This window comes from Elephas maximus, chromosome 15 (assembly GCF_024166365.1).
Source record: "Elephas maximus indicus isolate mEleMax1 chromosome 15, mEleMax1 primary haplotype, whole genome shotgun sequence".
Taxonomy (NCBI): domain Eukaryota; kingdom Metazoa; phylum Chordata; class Mammalia; order Proboscidea; family Elephantidae; genus Elephas; species Elephas maximus.
The window spans coordinates 71,865,112-71,889,869 of NC_064833.1; the positions used below are offsets into that span (position 1 = coordinate 71,865,112).

The window sequence follows — 24,758 nt, forward strand, 5'->3', positions numbered from 1 at the left end:
GTATAATCAAAATTGCATCAGCAGATAGAATATTCAAGGAGTTACTTTATAGAAAAAGAACAGAGCAAGGATATCATTCAAAAAATGCCCATATTATTTTGGGGGGCTGGGGGTTTGGTGGCAGGGAGAAGTGGATCCTGTACAAGAAGAAAGGTCAGGGAGGTAGGAAAAGGGAGAAGCATGATAGTGCAGTGTCATTGAAACCAAGGGACAAGATTATTTTAGAAGGGAGGTGGTAGGTCACAGGGTCAGCACAGAAAAAAGCTAAAGAAAGTAAAATGAAAAAGGTCTGAAAAAAGAGTGACCAGGTTTCAGTGTTCTCAGAGAGGCCAAATTGTACAATACTTGAGGGGATGGTGAGACGATATGATTTATACGAGGTTCTCAAGAGGGACAGTGACCTTATGGCATATTTGGAAAGGTGAAGGGGCAGTTTTGGCTGTCACGGTGATTGAAGGCATGCTACCTGACCAAGGTCCCCCAGAGAGGGAAGGAGTCCCTGCTACTCTGTCTGAAATTTCAACAACCTACACTTTTCTAATCCCCTTGCATGCTCTTTTTCCCTACTTAGTTTTTATCATTATCTTACATACTGTATCTTTTCCTTATTTATCTTGTTTATTGTCCCTCTTTGTAAGGTCAGGAGGGCAAAGATTTTTATCTGTTTGGTTTGCTGCTGTATCTACCATATCTAGAACAGGTTTTGGCACACAATGAATATTTAGTGAAAAAATGCATGGAAATTATAGTGATTTGCATACCTGGCCTTTCTCCCTCGATGTGCTACAAACTTCTGAAACCTTAACCCTAACAATGCCTTACATATTGTTTAGCTGTTGTTTAAATTTTATTTACAGCAGCATTGCAGGGGGGGAAAAAAGATAGCAGTTTGGGGACTCAGCTGACCTGAGTTTGAATTTCTTATTAATTTGCCCTTAATTAAACTACCAGACCTCTCTCTAAGCCTCACTTTCCAGCTGTAAAATGAGGGTAACCTGTGTCTTAGGGCTGTGAGGAGGATTAGAGAAAGCACATATCAGAGTGGCAGGCACATAATACACCCCAAGTAAATAACTCGTGTTTTGTAATCTTTCTTTACCCTTGAGTAAGTTACTAGACCTTACTGAGCCTCACTTTAAACCAACCTCATGGTGTTTGTGAGGAACCAATGAGAAGTCATGCACAAAGCCCTTGGCTAGTTTTGGAGCAGTTATACTCTGCAGTGGGGTGGGGGGCGGGGCATGAGTCAGAGCTGACTGGATGCAGCTAGCAACAAAGCATAATGCCTGCAGAGCCGGCAATCCATAGCCTCTGCTCTTCTTTGTTCAGTGGTTAAGAGCATAGACTCTTGAACTGCATGCATTCAAATCCTGACCTTTTTACTTTCTAACGTTACTGTGCCTCAGTTTTCTCATCTGTAAATTGGGAGAAATAACAACACTAGCCCCACAGGGTTGTTGTGAGGAAAATAGATGTAAATATCAGTAACAAGCTTAAACCAGTACCTGGCACACAGTAAGTGGTAAATGTGCTTGTTTAAAAAGTAATGAAATAACATTTCTTTATCCCCCCACCCCCACTTTTAACCCTGTTAAGTGGCCAAAGGAGCCTTGGTGGCACAATGGTTAAAGTGCTTTGCTCCTAACTGAAAGGTCAGTGGTTCATGCCCACAAGCTGCTCTGCAGGATAAAGATGTGGCAGTCTGCTTCCATAAAGATTGCAGCCTTGGAAACCCTGTGGGACAATTCTCCTTCGTCCTATAGAGTCGCTGTGAGTCAGAATTGACTCAAGGGTGCACAACAACAGGTGGTTTTTACCTGATGTAATCTGAATAAGATGAAGTGTTTACTAAAAAAAAAAATGGGGCCCTATTATAATGAAGTTGACCTTGTTTAGGGGGAAAAGTAAAATAAACTAGCAAAAATAACAATGCCACCCTTCATGGTCTGATGGGGTAAGGTAGCTGTGGTCTTGCATCTTCCGTGTACAACAATAAAAAGGCCACACTTTGGTCTCCATTATGGTCAATATCCACTCAGTAGCAAGGGCAGGTTGGTTTAAATCTTGTCTTTGAAAAACGTGGGTATTGTCATTTGCAAACCTGACCTCTATTTCTGTGGCTCCCTATCGTGCCAGCTGGTTTCTAGGAATGGTTGGGAATGTAGTTTGAGTTAGAAACTGGGAGGGAGCAGCAAAATTGGAGGAACAGGTGGTGAGTAGCTGGCCAATCTAGAAACCTTCCCCTCTTGATAGAGAAGGTTTTCTTTATTAGTAAATCATTTTGCTAACATATCCCGTATTGTACCCCTCAGTTCTTCAATCCTGTCAGGGATAAAAGGTTGATACAGAAAGAACCAAGGAGTTTTATCACATCACTTAGTACTGAGCTGGATCTAGTTTCCTATTGTTTTTTTTTTTAAAGACAGGCTTAGGAGACAGTGGTGGCTCAGTGGTAGAATTCCCACCTTCCAATGTGGGATACCCAGTTTCAATTCCCAGTCAGTACTCCTCGGCGTAGCATGTTGCTATGATGCAGAACCGATTTCAGCAGAGCTTCTGTACTAAGACTAGGAAGAAAGGCTTGGCAGTCTAATTCCAAAACATTGGCAGTCAAAACCTTTGGATTACAGGGTCTGATCTCGTTATGCATGGGATCACCATGAGTTGGAGGCCAACCCAGTGGCAGCTAACAACAATAACAACAAAAAGATAGGCTTAGAAAAGAAAGGTAAGTGCTTCAAATGAACAAATTCAACTTCCTTATGTTGTGTTGCGGTGACATCTCCTCTCTGTTAACAGAGGTTCTACTAGATCTCTGTGTGCAACCCAAATCTCTCTCTTCACTCTCTAGTGCTGGGGAGGCAAGCAGCCTTCATCTTTTGTGCCAGCTCTTACTGAGGATAGTGATTGCCTGGAGTGCTGTGTTGAGAAGAATTGTGAGGCCACACACAGCCTAAGAAGTGATTAATTAGCAATGTCCGCTGTGCAAGGGGTGAGGGAGTAACGGTAGCGTATGTGTTAAGCATTTGATAACTTTGATGGGATCCAGTGATAGAGTTCAGCTTTGAGACACTCGGAGCCTCATTTTGGATTCGAGTATTTTTGTCTCTTAATTAGTATGCAGGCAGTTCCCAGGTTACAAAAGAGATCTGTTCCTAAGTATGTCTTTAAGTCAGATTTGTAGGTAAGCCAGAGCATGTACATACGGTTCTTATTTAGCATCAGTTAGTCAAATATTTCACCTTTCTGTGCATATAAAACACTTAAAAAACACTCCCAAATGTTTTCATGAATGTCACAGAGTAGTATGTGCTTTCATTATTATGAAAAACTGTATTTAATTTTTAATATAATAGGTTTTATGGCAGTCCCTTCTTAAGTATGAGTTGTCGTAAGTTGGATGTTTGTAACCCAGGAGCTACCTATATGCCTATTGCTTTATTCCACAGTAAAATACAAATAAATTAGGAATCGTTTATTGTTGCTGTTGTTAGGTGCCGTCGAGTTAGTTCTGACTCATAGCAACCCAGTGTACTACAAAACGAAACACTACCCAGTAGTCTTGTGCCATCCTCACAATCATTGTTGTCCATGAGCTCACTGTTGGAGCCACTGTGTCAGTCCATCTTGTTGAAGGTCTTCCTCTTTTTCGCTGACCGTCTACTTTACCAAGCATGATGTCCTTCTCCAGGGACTGAGCCCTCATGATAACATGTCCAAAGTACATGAGACAAAGTTTCATCATCCTTGCTTCTAAGGAGCATTCTGGCTGTACTTTTCCAAGACAGATTTGTTCATTCTTCTGGCAGTACATGGTACAGTCAGTATTCTTTGCCAACACCATAATTCAAAAGTGTCAGTTCTTCTTTGGTCTTACTCATTGTCCAGCTTTCGCTTGTATATGCGGCAGTTGAAAATACCATTACTTGGGTGAGGCGCACCTTACTCCTCAAAGTAATATCTTTGCTTTTTAGCACTTCAAAGAGGCCTTTTGCAGCAGATTTGCCCGGTATAATACGTCGTTTGATTTCTTGACTGCTGCTTCCGTGGGCATCGATTGTGGATCCAAGTAAAATGAAATCCTTGACAACTTCAGTCTTTTCTCCATTTATCATGATGGGTGACCCTGCTGGTATTTGAAATACTGGTGACATAGCTTCCAGCATCACAGCAACATGCAAGCGGCCACAATACATGTGAAGAATCATCTCTTCGCTTGGGCTATTTACAGTTAGTTACCTGTGTGTGATTTTCTTGCTTGCTGTAAGGAAAAGCTTATGTATTTTCCAGATTATTCTTCATTCTCTCAATTCCGAAATAAGTAAATTGCTCTCTAACCTTTTCCTTGAACTTCTCTTGTTTAGTTGACACATAGTTTTGGTCTTCTGTTTTTAAGTTTAATACAAAATACTCCTCAATTCTGGGGTGATTTCACTTATTGGACTACTAAGTTAAACACTTGAAATCTTGGACATGTACCACGTGGCTGTAACAGACTTGGGGATACATCTCATTCCTTAAGGAGCGCGTGTGCGCGTGTGCGTGCGTGTGCGCACTCATGTACATGCATTGTCCTTCTATTTCCCTTCCTATCAGCCAGAGGTAATTCCTCAGTCTAACTGCTATGGTCTAAAGGTATTTTCTTCCATTTTGTTTTGTTTTCTTCTTGTAAATTAAAGTAAGTTTTTCCCATTTTGACAGCTGACAAGGAATACTCTGTGGTTGAGGCAATAATGGAAATGTTGAAAATAAAAGCAAAACTTCGAATAGGAGGACATTTTTCACATTTCCCAAGTAAAGTATGTATTAGACTTTTTTAAGATTAGGAGTCCCTGGGTGGTGCAGACTGTTAATGTGCTCCACTGCTAGCTGAAAGGTTAGAGGTTTGAGTCCACCCAGAGGTACCTCAGAAGAAAGCCCTGGAGACCTACTTCTGAAAAATCACCCATTGAAAACCCTCTGGAGCACAGGTCTGCTCTGACCCACATGGGGTCGCCGTGAGTCAGAATCAGCTCTAAGGCAGCTGGTTATAATACACGTGTACACAGTAAGCTCACATACACCCTCGTCACTTCTCACTGATACTCCTGTTCCAGCTTCGTAGCCACTCTGGTGTCATTTCTTGAATTCCACAGCCAGGGCAACTATCTAGGGTAAACTGTCTTTAAAAAAAACTTTTTTTTTTTTTTTAACTGATCCTGTTGTTCACCTGCCCTGAACCCTTCATGGGTTCCCCATCCTGTACAGGATGAATTTCAACCTCCTTAGCTCTGTAGACGCAGCTCATCCTAGCCTGGCCCAGGCCCACCTCTCCAGCCTCTTCTCCCGCCACCTTCTCCTAGGGACCTTTGTGCTGTGTTCGTAGAGAGTTCTTGGAGCCCTGGGTGAGAAGTGTGCCCTCTTGGCCCCCTGCTTTTGCACTTGCATCCACCCTTCCTCACACACTCAATGCAGTCCAGCTTGTCCTTCTCTTTCAAATTTAGGCTTTCTCCTTTGCTCCTGTAAGAGCCCAGACCGTCAGGTGACATTTCTCATGGTTTACAGGTTTGCATACTTTTCTGTTTGCCCTCCTTGATTACGGGTCCCTGGAGGCCAGGGGTTTTGTTCTGTTCATCTTTGTATCTCCAACACCTGACATAGTGCCTTACACTAGAATACTGAATAAACATTTCTTGAATGAAATAAATGAATCTTGGATTTAAAAAGAAAAAGAGAAATAGAACTGAAAGACATCAAATCAAGCATCAAAGATATTTTTTCCATTATTATAAAATATTTTTGTGGCTTGTGGAGTTTAAAGAAAGATTTCTTTTTTCCTTTAATGATGTTTTCCCTCTTTTTACATCAGTGCTGCTATGATTAGTTATTACTACTCTCTATTAGCCCACCTGCTGTTCCTTGGAAACCCTGTGGAATAGTTCTACCCTGTCCTATAGGGGCGCTATGATTTGGCATTGACTCAGTGGCAATGCGTTTGGTTTTTGGTTAAAGTATGTAAGGTATAAACCCTCATAGGCCATAGGGTTCTCATGAATTCAGGCGTACAAATCACTTAAGAATTTCACTTGTTGCCTAGTGGTACTCCAGTGACCTCAAAGAATAAATGTATCCTTTAAAGTTTCCTTACTTTAGAGTGGTTTACTTATGCACTAATTGGGAAGAATCTTACTCAATAGTAATCTTAATATTTCAGTATTTTGAGAGGAGACGAAAATAGACAAACCAAGTGTTGATGTGGGGGAAGGTGGAAGAAATTATCAAACTCATTCAAAAGCATTTAACAAGTGACACTTGAAGTTGAGTCAGAATTGGCTCAGAGTGGTAAGAAGCAGCGCTAAGCTGTGAGAGATCCAGCCTTAGAGGCAAACACAGAGCACATGTTCTTCAGCACCTTTGGTCACAAGTGCCTCTCGTACCTGTGCAAGTTTGGAATAGATGAAGAGTTAATCATTTGCCTCAAAGCATAGCGTCTTCACAAAGAGTAGCTTTTTGCCTAACTTTGACAATTCTATTTGATTGACCAAGTTTGTAAATACATGAAAACTTTGAGTATGACCTTAGTTAAAACAGGTTGTCAAAAAAGATATAACCACCTTAATCTGGTATTACCTGTGTGGTGCTCCTTTATGATACAATTAAAGAACAAATTTGGGTAGCCCACCAGAGTTCAGGGTAGCAAGAAGGTGTGTAAGCACCATTAGCCTTCGTAGTTAAGTAATAGGTTATAGCACTTCTGTTTTATCCCTGAAATCTTGAAGAAGCAGCATGTTCTAGTTTCTGGCTTTGGTTACTTGGGTTCTGTAAACAGTTAATGTGTTTGGCTGCTAACCAAAAGGTTGGAGGTTCTTGTCTATCCAGAGGCACCTTGGGAGAAAGGCCTGGTGATCTACTTCCGAAAAATCAGCCATTGAAAATCCTTTGGTGTATATTTCTACTCCAACACACATGGAGTCTCCACGATTTGGAATCGACTAATTGGCAACTGGTTTTTTGAAAATAATAGTTGAGGTTTTCTCCTTAATTAATTTGTAAGTTATTGGAAAGTTAGGTACTTGAAAAAAGTCTTAACTAGAGACAGTGGAGTAGAATTCCAAGTTTGGGGGTTTGATACGGATGATTCTGAGAGTCCCAGGACTAGGTAGCTCTCACGTTCTTTTTAGCCCCAAGATTTTAAGGTTCTAGTTGACCGTCTGTCTTGTCGGAAACTTTCATTAGGGAACAATGCCAGACTCAAAGGGCTGGATTAATCAGTGAATCAGATTCTCTTGGTATACAATTTGCTCCCTCACCCTCAGGCATTTTTGGGAGCCTGAAATATGTAAGGGAGTCCTGGTGGCACAGTGGCTAAGAACTCAGGCTGCTATTCAAAAGGCTGGCAGTTTGAATCCACCTGCTGTTCCTTGGAAACCCTGTGGAGTCGTTCTACTCTGTCCTATAGGGTCGCTATGATTTGGCATTGACTCAGTGGCAATGGGTTTGGTTTTTGGTTAAAGTATGTAAGGTATAAACCCTTGTAGGCCATAGGGTTCTCATGAATTTAGGCGCACAGATCACTTAAGAATTTCACTTGTTGCCTAGTGGTACTCCAGTGACCTCAAAAAATAAATGTATCCTTTAAAATTTCTTTACTTTAGAGTGGTTTACTTAGGCACTAATTGGGAAGAATCTTACTCAGTAGTTGGAAGCCTCCAAAATCTTGAATGAAGTACAAATGCTGAGATGGAAATATAGTGTGCTATTTGTATGTTATTTCATTTCATGAAGTGGTAACTTGGCAGAGTTATATTTAGAAGTTGATTTCACCCTATAGTCCTTCTTCTCAGCCCTCTGTTGTGTGGGTAAAATCTACTGCAGTAGTAACATAGACATTTATGTACTGGTATTTGCATAAGCTTTTATTAGAAATAATTCAACAAAATAGCACTCAGTGGTAGGTTAGCACAGTTGGGCCTTCTTTAAGGCTCATTTTTCTATGCATCCAAAGCAAGAGATCCTTAGTTAATATAAGTAGAATATTCACAGATAGGACTTTTCCTCTTTTCCTCGCTCACCTCTTGGGGAAGGAGGTCAGAGGCCACGTGACCTAATTTTATCATACTTATGAAATTTATTCTCATTGCATTTCCAAAAAAAATTAACAAATAGATGGACTATTCCATTATATTTTATCAGGCTTTAAAAATCTGATATTTAACTATAATTTAGAATTACAATGCTGATGGGTTTGTGAATTAATATTATAAATCATTTAAAATTTGTCTACACTCTGCCACTTGTTAAACACGTCGCCTTCAGAGTTTATCTCATTCTTAATCATATGAATAAGTATGTGGTCATACTGTATCAAGAAACCTTTGCAGATTAAAGATTTGCCACCTCTTGGTACAGTGGGTTCAATTTGCTTTTTTGTATTTGTACTGTGGAAATTTAGAATAGTATAATGAACTCCCACGTGTGCTCCATCCAGCTTCAGAAATTATCAACATTTTGCCATATTTTTAAATTATGTAAGCAACATTACTAAAAAGCTCAGAAATTAGAATAAAAATAACTATGGTCCCATCTGCCTTAATCCAACTCTTAACATGTTATATATTCTCTTACTTATGGTTATAATTTGTTGATACTGTTTCCCTCTTCATTTTACCGATCTAAACCCGATACCAAAGAAAGAGCTGATAAACCTGCCATCAGTTGATGTCCTCCTGGCTAGGCACTGGGTTAACTGCTTTACATGCAACTCATGGAATCTTCACAGTAAGGCTGTAGAGTAGGCATTTTCCCTGTATATGCAGATCAGGAACCTAAGACTCGGAGAGGTTAGATAAGTAACTTGGTCAAGAGTTACATATCCAATGTATGGATTCAAACTAAAGTCTTAACTTCAAAGGCCATGCTTTTTCCTCCCTATAAAGTGGCCTTTCAAAAGCTTTTCTCATGTTGCCATGCAGTCACTTTTAAGGAAAAAGAAACGTCAGTACGTGAATTTTGACCGTGTGACATACAGAAGCAGCACTAGGTTAGGTGCTGCTGAGGATGCAGAAAAATACAAGGTATGGTCCCTGCCCTCCAAGTGTTTATGCTCTAATGGTACACTAACAAAGAATATAAGACAGGGCTTAATTTGGTGGTACACGTTGTAACTGTTCATAGAAACTCAGCGAAGGAGAAAATCGATGAGGATTATACCATAGGTAGGAAGGCTGCCTAGCAGATTTAGGATTTCAGCTAAAATTAAAAAGACTGACAACACCAAATGTTGGTGGGATGTGGGACAACCATAACTCTCCTACATTCCTGGTGGGAGTGTAAAATGGTACAGCCACTTTGAAAAACAGTTAGTTTTGGCACTTTCTTATAAAGTTAAAAATATACATATCTATGAGCCAGCAATTCTACTCCTAGGTATTTATCCAAGAGGAAAGAAAACATATGTCTACAAAAAGACTTGTAAATGAGTATTCGTAGCAGTTTGTGTATAATCTCCTTGTATTAGTTTTCTATTGTTGCATAACAGATTACCACAAAAAACAGCGCCCATTTATTAGCTTACAGTTCTGTAGATGAGAAATCCAGAATGACATGGCTGGGTTCTCTGCTCAAAGTAATGTGTTAATGTGTTACCTGGGATGAATTCTCATCTGGAGACTCTGGGGGGACAGCCACTTCTAAGCTTGTTCTTGTTGTTGGCAGAATTCAGCATCTTGAAGCTGTAGGATGAGGTTCCATTTCCCTGCAGACTCATCTGGGTGCCACTCTTAGCTCCTAGAAGTCACCCCCATTCCTTGACATGTGATTCCCTCCATCTTCAAGCTAGCAACAGTGCATCATAGCCTTCTTATGCCTCAAGTCTCTGAATTCCTTTTCTGCCATATTTGATTAGGTCAGGCCCATTCTGATAATCTCTGTCTCTTAAGCCAGTTGTGCTTTATAGCATAACCTAATCTTGGAGGTAAAATCCATCATATTCACAGTCCTGGGTAATATGCAGAGCATGTTCATCGGGGAGTGGAGAATCTTGGGGGCAATCTTAGAGTTTTCCTTACCATAACTCCCTTGGAAACAACACAGTTGTCTCATCAGGAGAGTAGATAAGCAAAGTGTACCCTCAGGAATGAAAAGGAACAAATTATTGATATATACAGTAACATGGATGAATCGCAAAACGTTACGCTGAAAGAAGCCAGACGCAAAAGAGTACCTACTCTGTGATTTCACTTAGTTGAAGTTCTAGAAAAAGCAAAACTAAACTAGTAGAAATCAAAATAGTGGTTGCTGGCAGGGTAGGGAGGTGGGGGTTGCCTGAGAACAGGAACAAGAGAATTTTCAGGGCTGATGAAAGTGTTCTATATCTTCATTGGAGTGTAGATTACATAGGTCCTTTCATTTGTCAAAACTCTTGAACTATCCTTAAGATCTATGTATTGCACTGAATGTAAATTGTACCTCAATGTAAAAAATAAAGCATTTACTCTGTTGAATCCTTGCTTTACCCTTCCCCAGTCTTTCAGATTTAGAAACGAGCCACCATTACATGTAACCACCATCATAAAATTACAAAGCTTGAAGCAACTTGTGGAAGTTATCTAGTCTCATTCCTTTGTAAACACCACTGTCTTGGTAAATTAAAGAGTTTAACATCGCTAATGATAAAATCTGCTACCTTCTGCACACGTGGGGGAAGTTGACAATTGTACTGATTTGTTTGTGCCAGCAGAAGATATGACAGAAGGACAGATTTGCTAACAGCAGTACATCTTGAAGTGTAAGCAGAGAATCTGGATCAAGACATTTCACTTAGATGTGTTTGGCAGGAGACTTTTTCTTACTATGATTGATTTGATGGGGGAATGTACAGCATTTTGCTCTTGCCCATGAATTGGCTGAGAAATGACTTGTAAAATCCATTTTAGCTAATAAAGGACACATGGTATTAATTTTAGAATATTGGTGACCTTGTCCAGCCTATGTAGAAATGACCTGTAAGATCACTAAAAGTTTGATGACCCTGTGAGCAGAAAGAGGGCAAACTTCGATAGAGGGATTTCACAAAACTGCCCTTTGCAGTTTTTATGTTAGTGTTTTTAAAACTGCCTATTCTCATATTTGCTAATCATCACATTAATTTCATAAGATGCCCTGAGCTGATTATTGACTTCAAGTTTTAAGTGCGTAAGTCACACATTTCAGTAGCTATTAAAATCATAATTTTTAAAAGTTTTTTTAAAAATTTAGTTACTTTTAAAATTCTAAATTTGGCTTTTTTATCAGGCCTTGTCATGTGCTGGTATTTAAAATTTATTTTCTTAGTATCTGCCACATTCTATTTTCTAATTGAATTTCTTTGCTTGGGTCCTTATGTTCACTGACACCTCTCTAATCAGTCTAGGCTCTCGTGGTTTTTAGTGTTGTCTTCCGAGTACCTACAGTTCCTTCCAGTACCTTAAAAGAGAGTTCCTTCAGTGACTTTAACAGAGTGAGTAGACATGCACTCCATCCTATGAGTTATTAATATGTTGAGTTACTGTACCGAAATAAGAGTTTTGGAATTGTTCAAGTCTGAGATCTGAAGAAGTTATACAAGTTTTGGGATAGATAATTTTTGTATGGCAGTAATAGCCTCATCATCTTGGTCTTCAGTGTAGCTTATCTATAACTATTCTTGATTTTTTTGTATTAAAGTGTATACCTTTGGCTTGATTTACTCACGAATAATGTGATTTATATAAAATGATTGTGTGAGATGAAGACTCTTACCATGGTCTCGATTTTTGAGGTGAGGAAACCAATGCAATAATTATAACCAAGAAATGTAAGATTGTAGCTTAAGTTAGTCTGTTGACTTCAAATGAAGAGGTTCTGTCTTTCTGTTCGTCTCATACTATAGTCTGAGCGTTCTTTCTTCTGATTGTGTGTTGTGCTTCAGTTTGATTCTCTTCTGGGGCCAACTCCTCACCCCACCTTTCTCTCTACCTCCAACTTCCCAACACACTTTTGCATTTACGTTCCTTCCCAAAATTACTTGATTGGAGGATTAAAAAACATTTTTAATATGAAACAAACCATAACTAAAAATGAAACAGGTATATAATGTAATCTGCTGATGTCTTTTTGTCCAGAGCTTCAACCTATTACTGGGAACATTAAAAAAAAAAATTATTGAACAACCACTGTGTGTCAACACTGTGCTAATGTTTTTACATACGTGTTTTGAGTAGTGATTGTTCATTAGAAATAGATTAAGTTGACAAGACTCAAGGGAACTTAAAAAAAAATTTTTTTTTAAGACTGTTTTAGGCATGGGAGTAGTTTTCTTCTTGAAAAAACTTAAAAATTACTTAAAGAACATAAATTCCTAGTAAGCATACACATACATTTTGGTGTTAAAATGTGTGCTGAATGTGTTTTACTAATTCAGAGAATTAGTTCACTCTCTGTGGATAGCTATAATGTCTTCAAAATGTTGGTTGTGGCGGACTTACCAGATTTATGTCACGAGGGGCAAAGCTCAAGAGAGCGAAAGAGCACGCATTTCCTCCTAACTGCCCCACTTCATGTTACAGCTCACAGCGAGTTATTCAGGGCCTGTGCTGTGTCCTGGTGAAAGGAAGACCAGGCATCAGAATGTTTGTTTTGAGTACTTATTTTTAGCAGCAGATCCAGAAAATATTTGTATTTTCATCGCAGGGTATACCATTTTATTTATTATGGTAATTCCAAAAAGAGTAATTTTAGACATGTGTATGTGAGTGCGTGTATGCATTGTGTGCATGTGTGTGCACGTGAGAGAGCGAGAGAGAGACTGAGTCTGAGACTGTGTGTTGAGAGAGAAGAAAAAGACATCCCCTTAATAGCAGGAGGGGGTAGAGGCTTACTCAGTCTATTATCATAAAGCTCTGCTAATGTAGCTTCTGAGTCATGTGACTGCAGAAAAGGCTATTATCTCAATGAAAAGGAAACCGCTTTTTAGAGCAAGCAATAGAATAGAAGCCAGAGGAATTTTCGAGTGTTCCACCATGCTGGATTGTCAAAGGGGGATCTCTCTGATCAGCAGCTAAAACAGGATTTGTGTGGCTAGTTTGTCAGCTCTCCTTAGAGACAAACGATAGAGGAGATAAGCGGTGGGGTGTGCAGCATGTGCTCAGGTTTACATCAAGACGTATGTGGGCTTGGGCTAACAAGAGATTTCTCTCTGAGGCAATACATTTACTGCTAATCGTGGGTTTTTGTTTTTTGAAGAGTGGTGTATGGTATTTTTGTTTACATCACTGGCTGAAGATAAAGAGAAGCTGCTGCTGAACTCTGACTTGAACTGCAGAGGCTGTGGACGATTACAAGGTGTGTTTCAGAAGTGTTCTGACTTAATATTTGGTAATGTTCTCGGAATTCTGTGTGCTTGTGGATTGGATGTGCGTGTGTTGTCGAGGGGAGAGCTGAGCTTGACAGCCAGGCAGTGAGAATGTTCTCAGGAACAAATGGATACCATGCGACCCAAATTGGTTCCTTCGTGTTCCTTATTTCTTTTGTGTTTATTTAGTGATTAAAGGTTTACTTACAGTTTCTTTATGTGGCCAAATACAGTCTGTCTCATGCCTGCTTTAAGAAATACTTTGGTAAGCGTTTTCGGAAATTCAGAACAGGAATCCGACACAAATCTCAATCATTAAAGAATAAATATAAGATGTATATTTGTATCTCTGTGTTTAGTTTTTTCCTTTTTAACTCCAGGCTTAAAGTGGAGCCTTGCAGTACATTTTAAAATTATTAAATTTTGATTAGGTGATAAATAGACCTTTCTTTTATTGGCTGAGGCCTCGAATGAATGATTTTTGGTTGTCATTGTTTTGTATAATGCCCAACTTTTCTGATTTATTATATCTTTATGCGACTGTATGCAGAAAGCTAAATGACATTCAGTTAATCTTCAGACTGTGCTTGTCCACTTTTGCTCACGCTAATGCTATTAATTCTCTTAACAGTCTGTACCTTTCTCTTGTCCTAGGAAGGTGTAGTACTTAAAAATCTGAGGTTAGTGAAAGATAACCATAAGCTTTCTCTGAAAAAGGATAATTACTGTACAGTGTGTTCCTGAGGAGTAAACTTGCTAATTTGTTTTTCACGTAACTTGTAGAACAGATATGCTCAACTTAAAAAAAAAAAGTTGAATGTGTGTGTGTTTCCAAATCATAAGTGACTTGGAAACTGAACTAAATTGTAGATGTTTCTTTTTTGAAATTGAAAACAGAGGAGATAGTAAACCTATTAGACTGTTCATGCAAATGTATAGGCAATTTGCAGAGAATTAATTCTTGCTGTCTTTTCCAATAAAAGATGGTGAGAGCAGCTCAAACATAATTTTTAATTATACTAAGTACAGGAAATTCTCCGTCCTTATAATATCTACAAACCATATCTTAGCACAATGTGGTTAAATAAGTCATTACTCTTATTAAAAGGGATTTTCTTAAAAAACAAAAACACACACACAACATTGGCACCTGGTCATAGTCTACCTACATAAAAGACAGTTACATACTGATTTAATTCCAAAAGGCATTAGCATCGTATATTAAATATTTTGAATAATAGAAACTTTAAAGCCTTTCTTTGTTTCTGTTTTTAAATTTTATTTTGCTGCCTTTTCTAAACCTTTGAGTGATTCCAGAGTTTTGAAATAATTCAAGTTATTTTTATCGAGCATCTAGTATTACAAGACACTCAGTGAAACACTATAGGAAAACAAAGGCAAATAAGATATTTAATCCAACCAGATAACTTATACCCGGCATTGAAACTCAGCCTTGATAAATATAATTATCCTGTACCTGATGGGAATTTTCAATGGATAAAAGGAATTTTGTGTAAAACTTTTCCGGCTCTTCAGAGAGTACTTTCCTTATGACGTTGTGAATGACTTTTCACCCGAGCAGGTTTCGGTGGTACTTTAACTGTGTCGGTTCACTTTTCCTTTGTATTGTAACAGAAAGAAGTTTATTTCCTGTCTTCTAAGAAGCCCTGGTGGCACAACAGCTAAGTGCTTGGCTGCTAACTGAAAAGTTGGTGGTTTGAACCAACGTGGTAGCTCCACAGGAGAAAGACCTGGTGATCTGCTCATGTAAAGATTACAGCCTAGAAAACCCTACGGGGCAGTTCTACTCTGGGGTCCCTATGAGTTGAAAATCAACTCGACGTCACGTAGCTACAACAAAAACAAAGCTAGGATAGTTTTTGTTTCTGATAGGTTGTTTTTTTCTGTCACATCAAGTCTCAGTCTGTTACAATCTTAAAGTAACTTTCATAAAGGGATCAGTATACTGTTTTATCTAAAAATGTCTGCGTTTGGAGACTGGGGAGTGAGGAAGAACCTCAATCTTAATATTAAAGGTAAAAGACACAAGTTTTGAGACCCAGGGTAGTGTCTAAACAAGCCAGATGACTAGCTTGCAAATCCTGCTGCACTTCAGAATTCCAGCCACAATAATTAACCACATGTATTATAATCAGGTCTGATCTTGCCAGGCTGAAGGGGTATGCTTCTTTGAGCAATTTTTAATTTGTAGGAAAGATAGGTAAGAAGAGATAGAATTGAAGGTAATCTTAGTATTCAGTGTTCTAAAACTCAGTGAAATATGTTGATAGGACTTTTTTGTTTTTTGAGAAAGGTAAGATTTGGGGAGGTTTAGCCAGGATTAAGGTGCTGGCCTATATTTTAGACACAGTTTAATTCTCTAGAAGCCAGGGGGATATAAAATTCATGAAGTGCAAAAGTGTGTAACAGCCAGTAAATTTGTCGAGAGTACCTCTTATAGGATTTACTCTTTAAAAATTATCACTCAAAAATGCTGAGAAAGGTTTAGAATCAATTGGCTTGCCCATTTTTCTCAGAAGTGCTATAGTCCTTAACATTAAGAGGTCAAACTTGGCAGTTTCTGGTATGGATTTTAGTTGTAGCTATGATACTCTCATTTCACCAGGTTCATAGCTCACATGCAGGGTTATAGTTTGTTGTGTAATAATCACTAACATAGTATAACAGAAACACACATTTACTTTATCTTAATTTTAAAGATATTAGTTATTACTATAAATGTTTTATTAACGATTTTTGTGAGAAACACCAAATACTATAATCTTGACTTTGAAGCAGTTGGAAACCCTGGTGGCTTAGTGGTTAAATGCTATGGCTGCTAACCAAAGGGTCGGCAGTTCGAATCGGCCAGGCGCTCCTTGGAAACTCTATGAGATAGTTCTACTCTGTCCTATAGGGTTGCTATGAGTTGGGATTGACTCGACGGCACTGGGTTTTGGTTTGGGGTTTGGTTTTTGAGTCAATTGCTTCCTCTTAAAGACTAGTCCAAAAAAAAAAGAAAAGAAAAACTACATTGAGATAGAAGAGCTAGGTGATTTGCATTCATCATTTTAGATGTCAGATAAAATTATAATAATAAATTAATTGGCTAGAATAAAAGTCATAAAGTGTACTGCGAGGCTTAAATTTAAATTATATATATTTTGTTTTATTTCTGTAAGCCCTTAGTTTTTTTGACTGTTTTTATTTTCGTTTATTGAGCTTTAAGTGAAAACTTACAGAGAGAATTAGTTTTTCATTCAGAAATTTATGCACAAATTGTTCTGTGACGTTAGTTGCAGTCCCTGCAATATGTCAGCATTCTCCTCCTTTCCACTCTGGGTTCCCCATTTCCATTCATCCAGTTTTCCTGTCCCTTTCTGCCTTCTCATCTTTGCTTTTAAGCAAGTGTTACCCATTTGGATTCACATACGTGATTGATCTAAGAAGCACATTCCTTGTGTGTGTTATTGTTTATTTTATAGGCCTGTCTAATCTTTGACTGAAAGGTGAACTTCAGGAGTGGCTTCTTCTGAATTAGCGGGTGTCCAGGGGCCATAGTCTTGGAGATTCCTCTAATCTCTGCCAGACTAGTAAATCTGGTCGTTCTTGTGAATTTGAATTTTGTTCTATGTTTTTCTTCTGCTGCATTTTTCTCCTGCTCTGTCTGTGATCCCTGTCAGAGAAGTCCTTAGATCTTAATCCAAATTAACGATAGTCATTATGTTGAAATTTCATCAGACAACGTTCTCAAAGAACTTTCCTTATTTTTAATTGTTTATTAATCGGCCTTTCCACATTTCACACTTCCGTTTTAGAATACTGTATGTGAATATGTCCATTTTTATATGTGATATTTACACATTTATTAAAGATAACACTTTGTGGGCTTTGCTTTTACTTTCCGCCTCTCTTTTGGTGAGGAAAATTATGTTAGCAAAACAAAAGCGGTGTTAATGGTTGTCAACCATAAAGCTCACCTTTATGTCACACTTCCTATGTGCCAGGCATTGTTCTAAGGTCCCATATACACTAAAATTCATTTGGTCCTCACAACATGCTATTCTAAGTCTCTATTTTATAGTTGAGGAAACTGAGACACAGAGAGGTAAAGTAGCTTGTCCAAGGTCGTACAGCTAGTAAGTAGTAGAGCAGAATTGAAACCCAGGCAATCTGGTCCGTAGTCTGGGCTCTGTGTATACTTGGTTCAAATGGTGCTGTTACTGGAGTTGTTAATTTATTTTGCAATCACAGGATGAACTTTGGGTATTTTCACTAGGAGAGAACTATATTAAGGTTGAAATGATTTTAGTACTTTTAATGAACTTCTGTTCTATTTCAAACACGTTTTAAGAGTGCTTAAAGGGTGTTTGGTTTCCATTAAAAAAGCATAAATTGATGAAAATTAACTCACTGCTAATTCAGAAATGTGCTTTATATAGGAAGGCAATAGAAGGGAGAAGCAGAGATTGCTGCAGGAGATGGATAATGAATTGCCATGAGAGTCGTGTGGGAGAAGACTTGTAGTTGTGGGATTTGATAGATGTTTGTTACATATTTTCTTACTTACCTACTTCTCCTTTTCCTTGGCAAGTGGAGACCTTGTTGCTTCCAAGGTTCTTCACTCACAGCATTGTTATGATGTAGCTTTCAGGTATAAAAACCACAGAAATTCCAAATTAAGATCCTTGTTTTCAGACGTTGAGAGCACCTCTGGAATATAAAGCCTAATTTTAAATGTGTCATAAACCATTTTGTTAGTTGTTGTTGTTAGGTGCTGTCAAGTTGGTTCTGACTTGTAGTGACCCTGTGTACAACAGAACAAAACACTGCCTGGTCCTGCGCCATCCTCAGAATCATTGGTATATTTGAGGCCCATGGCTGCAACTAGTGTGTCAGTCCATATCGTCAAGGGTTTTCCTCTTTTTCTCTGACCCTGTACTTTACCAAGCATGATGTCCTTCTCCAGGACTGGTCCCCCCGGTAACGTCCAAAGTACATGAGATGAAATCTCGCCATCCTTGCATCTAAGGAGCATCCTGACCGTACTTCTTCCAAGACAGATTTGTTCGTTCTTCTGGCAGCCCATGGTGTATTCAATATTCTTCACCAACACCGTAATTCAAGTTCATCAGTTCTTCGGTCTTCGTTTTACATCCGTGTAAAGTTCCGTACAGCGGAGTTCTCATCTCTATCAGGGTCTTTTGGATAGAGTTTCTTTGTACTTCATCAAATTTAGTGGCTAACAGCATGTTTATTCCTAGGTGATTTCACTCTTTCTGGTCAGTACCATATTTTAAGCAAATAACAAGCGCCTTCTGTGTTTGTTTGCCAACCACACCCACCCTCCCCCCTGCATGGTGTTGTCGTAAATGTGCCATGCTAATTGTTTTTGGAGGGTGTAGTTGGCAAACAAACGTAAATGGCATGTGTTATTTACATTAAAAATATGGTATTCATAGGAGAAAACATTTCACCCCAATAAATCACTGTTATTGGCTTCTTGAGTAGGGAAGTGAAGTAGGGATATAGCTTCATTGCTTTTCTTTGGTCCCTCTTGATACAGTCCCTCCATGTTGGTTTATTTTTTAAATGTGGATAAAGCTAATTTCATTCTTATGCTTAAAATCATCCTGTTCATTTATTTAGCAACTATTCATTTTAAGATTCTGTTAGATGTTTCAGTGCAGAAGAGTAACTGACTGTGTTTGGGGGTGAGGAGAGGATTAATCAGGGAACACTTAGCAGAGGCAGCAAAGAGAATGTTGGGAAGGTGTTCACCGGGCCCTGGAGTTACAAGACTCTCTAGGCCTTCACTGCCCAGTAGTACAGTAGCCATTTCCTAAACCCATAGTCTCCTATCTGTAACTTCAGATTAGAATCAATTTGAAGTCCACATTCCTTGGGAGGACATGAAAAGCCCTTTCATAATCTTACTCTGCCCTTCCAGCGTCACCCCAAGATGTTCTCTCCTACTCCCATGACGTAACCGCATTACCATGAATAGCTCGGACGCCTCCTTCTTTGCACTTGCTCTGCTCTCTGCTGCACGTTTTCCCCTTGTGTACCTAGTAAACACCTGTTCTGAGATTTAGGTCATATGACATATTCTGGGACACTTTCCTTATCACTGCTACCTGTGTACTTTCTTATATGTTCACTACATCCCCTCCCCCTTTTTTTTTTCCATTAAATATTTTACTGTTTTTTGGTGAAAGTTTACACAGCAAATTAGGTTCACGTTTAACAGTTCCTATACATGTTGTTCAGTGACGTTGGTTACGTTTTCCACATTCTGTCAACATTCTCGTTATTTCTGTTCTGTTTGTTCTGTTTCCATTAATCTAGCTCCCTTGCCCCTCCTGACCTTCTCATCTTTGCCTCAGGGTAAATGTTGATCATTTGGTCTCATGTAGATTTTCTTAAATTAAAGAAGCATGGTACTCACAGGTGATGTTTATTTTATGAGCCAATTTGGTATTTAGCTGAAAGTTGACCTCCAGGAGTTGTTTCAGTTCAAAGTCTACAGGGTATCTCAGGGCCATACTCGTGGAAGTTCCTCTAGTCTCTACCAGTCCAATAAGTCTGGCCTTTTTAAAAGAGTGAGTTTTGTGCTATGGTTTTCTCCCATTCTATCTGGGGCCATCTATAGTGTCCTTGGTCAGAATGATTGGCAGTGGTAGCTGAGCACCATCTAGTTCTTCTGGTCTCAGGATAGATGCGGCCATGGTTCACACAGGCAATTAGTCCTGTCGACTAGTTTCTTCTTTGAGTCTTTGGTTTCCTTCTTTTTTGCTCCAGACGAGTAGAGACTGATGACTGTGTCGTTCTCAAGCTTTTAAGACCCCAGACACTACTTACCAGACTAGGATGTAGAACATAAACTTTATAGACTATGTTGTGCCAGTTGACCAAGTTGTCCCACGAGAGTATCATCCTAAGCCTTCAAACCCATTAAACCAATCCTGCAAGGTATTTTGTTATGTCTGGGAAGTATGTGTGACTATGCTGTCTATGTACTTTATTATGTATATTAATACATATGCAGCACACACAAACATGTATGTGTGTATGCCTATGGATACACCCATACATACCCATGTATATACACAAATAACCAAAAAGTTGGCAGTTCAAATCCACCAGCTGCTCTTTGGAAACCCTATGGGACAGTTCTACCCTCCCCTATAAGGTCATTATGAGTCTGAATTGACTTGACAGCAGTGGGTTTGAGTTTTCTTGGTTTGGTGTACACATACATGCATACATATCTACCAATGTAACCACTTATGTATTTTTTGGTTGTTACTACCGTTGTTTCAGAATTGTCTGTGTTATCGCATGTACCAATAACATCCTTTATTCTTGTGTACTTCTTAGTGTCATCATTAACCTTGGTCAAGTTGGGCACACTTCACCCACATTAGGTATTGCCTTTTCCATTACCAGAAATAACAAGTGTCTACTCCCTAGAGAGTGATTCCCCCCCTCCACCTCCCAGCTCTAGTAACCGCCTAAGAACTTTGATTACTGTACATAGTGACTGCATCCTTTATAGCACAGTATAATGCAGCTAACTGTTCGTGTATCTTTTTCCTATGGTAGACAATTCCTTCAGGACTGGGACAATTTCTCATTCACCTTTATATCCACATCCTATGGTATGTGACCAGTAAATGTCTGAATGAGTGAATGAAAATGGTAGATGAGGCAGACCCTCAGCAGTTCCAGGTTTGGAGGTATCAGACACTTTAACATCATCCGGATCTTGAGGAAGAGTTCCTGAATTGCTACAGATAAATGAGAAAGGGAGAAGGGAGGACTATTTGTAGAGCACTGACAATGAGCTAGTCTTCAGATAATAATGGCAGTAATAGTGAAGGCAGCTAAGGTTTATGGGATGATTTCTGTAGCCCAGGCGATGTACATTCATATTTCATTTCATTTTCACATAAACTTCTGAAGTAAATATTCGAAAATTTTAAAGACGTGGAAACTGAGGCTCAGAAAGGCTAAGTACATACTTTTCCCAAGGATGCACAGCTAGTAAATGGTAAAAGCACAAGGTGTATCAGGCTTTATCTGACTATAAAGCTCGTTATCTGGAGGTCCAAGTTAGGGGATACAGTTCAATAGGCGTACTGTCAGTAGGGTTTCTGTCATTGGTGGAAAGGGATAGAGTTACAGCTCACAGGTCACAAATTCCCCGAAATCAAAAGCCTGCATATTTATGTGATAGACTAACTATTGAAATCTAGAAGAATTGAACATGTGAGGTGATTTACTGTGAGCAAAAGTTGAGACCCACTTTGTATTTGTTGACTATACTGGCAAAGGTACTCTCTGCATTTGCTTCTGGAGCGTCTGTTGTCTCTTCAACTTCCTCTCTACCCACTGAACAACTTTTTCTCATATATTCCAAGGATAGGATCTCAGCCAGTCACCACTTAACTGTTGTCTGGATAAAACTTTTGTGCTAAGCCACCCCCACAGACCTCTGAACAGCCAGTAGATTAGACACCCTGAATCAAGTGCTGCTATTGCTGGGAGGAGCAGTGTCTCTTGCTGCTGTTGTGGTGTCTTCTGTGTAAAAAGGAGCTGGAGAAATAGCTGCCTCTTAACAGCAAATGCTAGGTCCTTAGGAAGAGGGTATGAACATAGAATACGGTATCTGTGTGACATTTACCAGGATTTGTGGAACTCTGGATCTAGTGTTTCTTCACATCTAAAATTAGATGGACTTAAATTCTCTGTTTTTTACTTTACTGTTTCTAGAGTTTAGTCTTTCATTTAGATAATAAGCTAGAATATATGTTTATTAGAAGTAACTACTGTTGAATTACATACAGCTGCCTTTACCAAGGTTGAAATAGAATTCCTATAAGGGCCCATTGCAGAAGCCCCATCTGATCTCCCTGCTGATTTCTCATTGCCTGTAGATTATTTCAACTCTCAGGTAACCTCAAGACAGTTGGAATTAGATTCCGAAACATAATTTTCCAATGTACTTGGTTGGAAATCTTATCAGGGTACCTACAATTAGGATGGGGGGAGAGGCAAGATAACAGGTGGAAGTGGGAAGTAGTTTCTTGTACAGCGATTATTGTAAGGAGAGGGCATCAGAGTGAGAGAAATAGACCCAGTTATTGTGAGACACTAAGAACAGATGTTTCACTGGAATACAGAGTCTGGGCTGTGACTCTGGAGATAAATGGGGGCACAATTGAGTTTATAAGAATTTAGGAGGCCTAATACAGTTTTTTTTTTTTTTAATACAGTTTGGAATGTCTAAACCTTTTGTGGTTTAGGCAAAGACTGTACTATATTCACTGTTTGCTACAGCTGGTACCTGGAGGGGGAGAGACCAGATAGTGGTCTGAGAGCTGGAAATAAACAGAAGCACAAATACACACATCACAGTGATGTAAAAACTCAAAAAGAAATTCAGGGAAAGGCAGCAGTACTTATTTCCTTGGTGATGCTGAGAAACTAGAACAAAATATCTGACTTGTTCATATAATAGCATCGTGCATTCATCAGCTTTTGATTCCTCTTTTGGGGTTTAAGTTCATCATCAGAGAGTCAACAGTTAGAAACATGTGGTAATGCTGTCCATATCTGGCAGTCTTGTCTAAACTATCCTTCCCTCTCCTAATGTTACAGCCAAAGACCTCCAGGGCTGAACACTCTACAAACTTTGAGGATGACATGCTCATATTTTCTGATAATGTTTCCCCTAGATTATTGGGCTATCCTCGACAGCTCTTCTGTTATGTATTTTGAAGTACACCTTCTCCTCACTTATCAGCCGTCTTATTATATGATATTTTGCGTTTATGACAATAGTAAGAAATTGACTGTTTTGCATTTTAACAACACGTGTCTGGCAGTAACAAGCACTGAGGTACAAGGCAAAAATAACACTGGCTGTGATAGTTAAAGTTATCCTTGGCTAGGCTGTGATTCTCAGTAGTTTGGCAGTTATGTAATGATGTAATTTGGTAGTTATGTAATGATGTGGTTATCCTCCGTTTTGTGATCTGATGTGGCTATCCTCCATTCTCACATAATGACCTGGTGTTTGGAACCTAACCGTGTTGATAAGTGGGGAGAGGGTATATTTAGTGGCTTTTATTAAGGAACATGTGGAACTGTGGAAAGCACGTGGGATTGCAGCGAAAGCTTCGTTTGAAGCCTAGTGCCATCACTTACAAGCTATGAGAACTTGAACAAGTCATTTAACGTCTCTGAATCTTTTTTTTTTTCACCCTCTCTGTAAAATGGGGGACAATATCTGTTTCTTAGAGCTTTAAGAATGAAATAAAATAATGTAGTGCTTAAAACAGTATCCAGTGCTTAATAATTGCTAGTAGTTACTGAACACCTAGTATATTATTATTTTTTGTTTTTCAAGTTGTGTATCTTGTTACTCTGTAAGACATCCCTTCAATCCTTAGGAACTTGGTGTTTTTTCTCACCTTGTATGTTTCATGTCTCCAAACAGTTTTAAAAACACATACATACACACATGTATGCATACAAATCCCCACTTGTTTAAATAAATCTTTGTATATGTTGATTGGCTAAATTGCCCATGAACCTTTTAGTTCTGTCCTCTGGGGCAACATGGAATCTCATGTTTCTGTCTGATGGCCCTTAAGGAAATTGAGAATTGTTCCCATATTTCTTCAAAGTTAAGTGCTTCTGATTTAGGTTCTGTGTGAAGAAATGTATATAAAAACTATTGTTAGTTTCTCAAAATTGTTGTGACTCCTCCACCTCCCCACCCCACCCGCAGAATGCTTAAGAATCGCCAGAGCGATTCTTTTCCTAACCAGATTGCATTCTTCCCACCATCACCCTTACCTGTTAGAACCTTGATCACAGGCCACTCATATTTGGTATGCTCAGGTTTGGGAAGATATTTTCCGTAGTTGAGAGTATGGGATATTATTCATACCTGTTAATACTAACCAGTGTGAGATTGACTTATGCCTAAGATTTTTAGTTTTGCTTTGTCTTGCAGCCTAAGGGTACATTCAATATTTTATTTTTAGCATCAAGTATTTGGTTGATTCATATTAAGCTTGTGATCAACTAAAATCCCCTGGTTATTTTCACCTAAATACCATAATCTTGGTTTCTCCAGTTTAGGACAGTTGATTTTTTTCCACCTCACTGGGATCTCATTGTCTTTGTGGTAGTTACCATAATGGCTGTGAAGTCTTATGTAGTAACATGGTAAAGCTTTCTTAAATATAAAAGATTAAAAACTATGCATTAAGATGATAATTAAAAAAAAATGAAAAAATATTGGAAGGAAATATTTACTTGAGGAGATGAGATACATATAGGTAGGAAGACAAATTAATGACCTATAGGCTAAAAGGATGCCTCGGAGAGTAACAAC

At 38.8% G+C, this 24,758-nt stretch overlaps 1 protein-coding gene across 11 annotated transcripts in view; it reads left to right on the top strand.

Moving 5' to 3' along the window:
- Window positions 1–24,758, top strand: part of NCOA2 (nuclear receptor coactivator 2) — a 319,160-nt gene that overhangs the window by 156,696 nt on the left and 137,706 nt on the right. For 2 of the 11 annotated variants that reach the window (XM_049853543.1, XM_049853547.1), the window contains exon 3: window positions 13,240–13,338. The exons of the other annotated variants lie outside the window; for them this stretch is intronic. The gene's annotated coding sequence lies outside the window, so the exon portion shown is untranslated. The remainder of the gene's footprint in view (window positions 1–13,239; window positions 13,339–24,758) is intronic. 11 annotated transcript variants of the gene reach the window in all.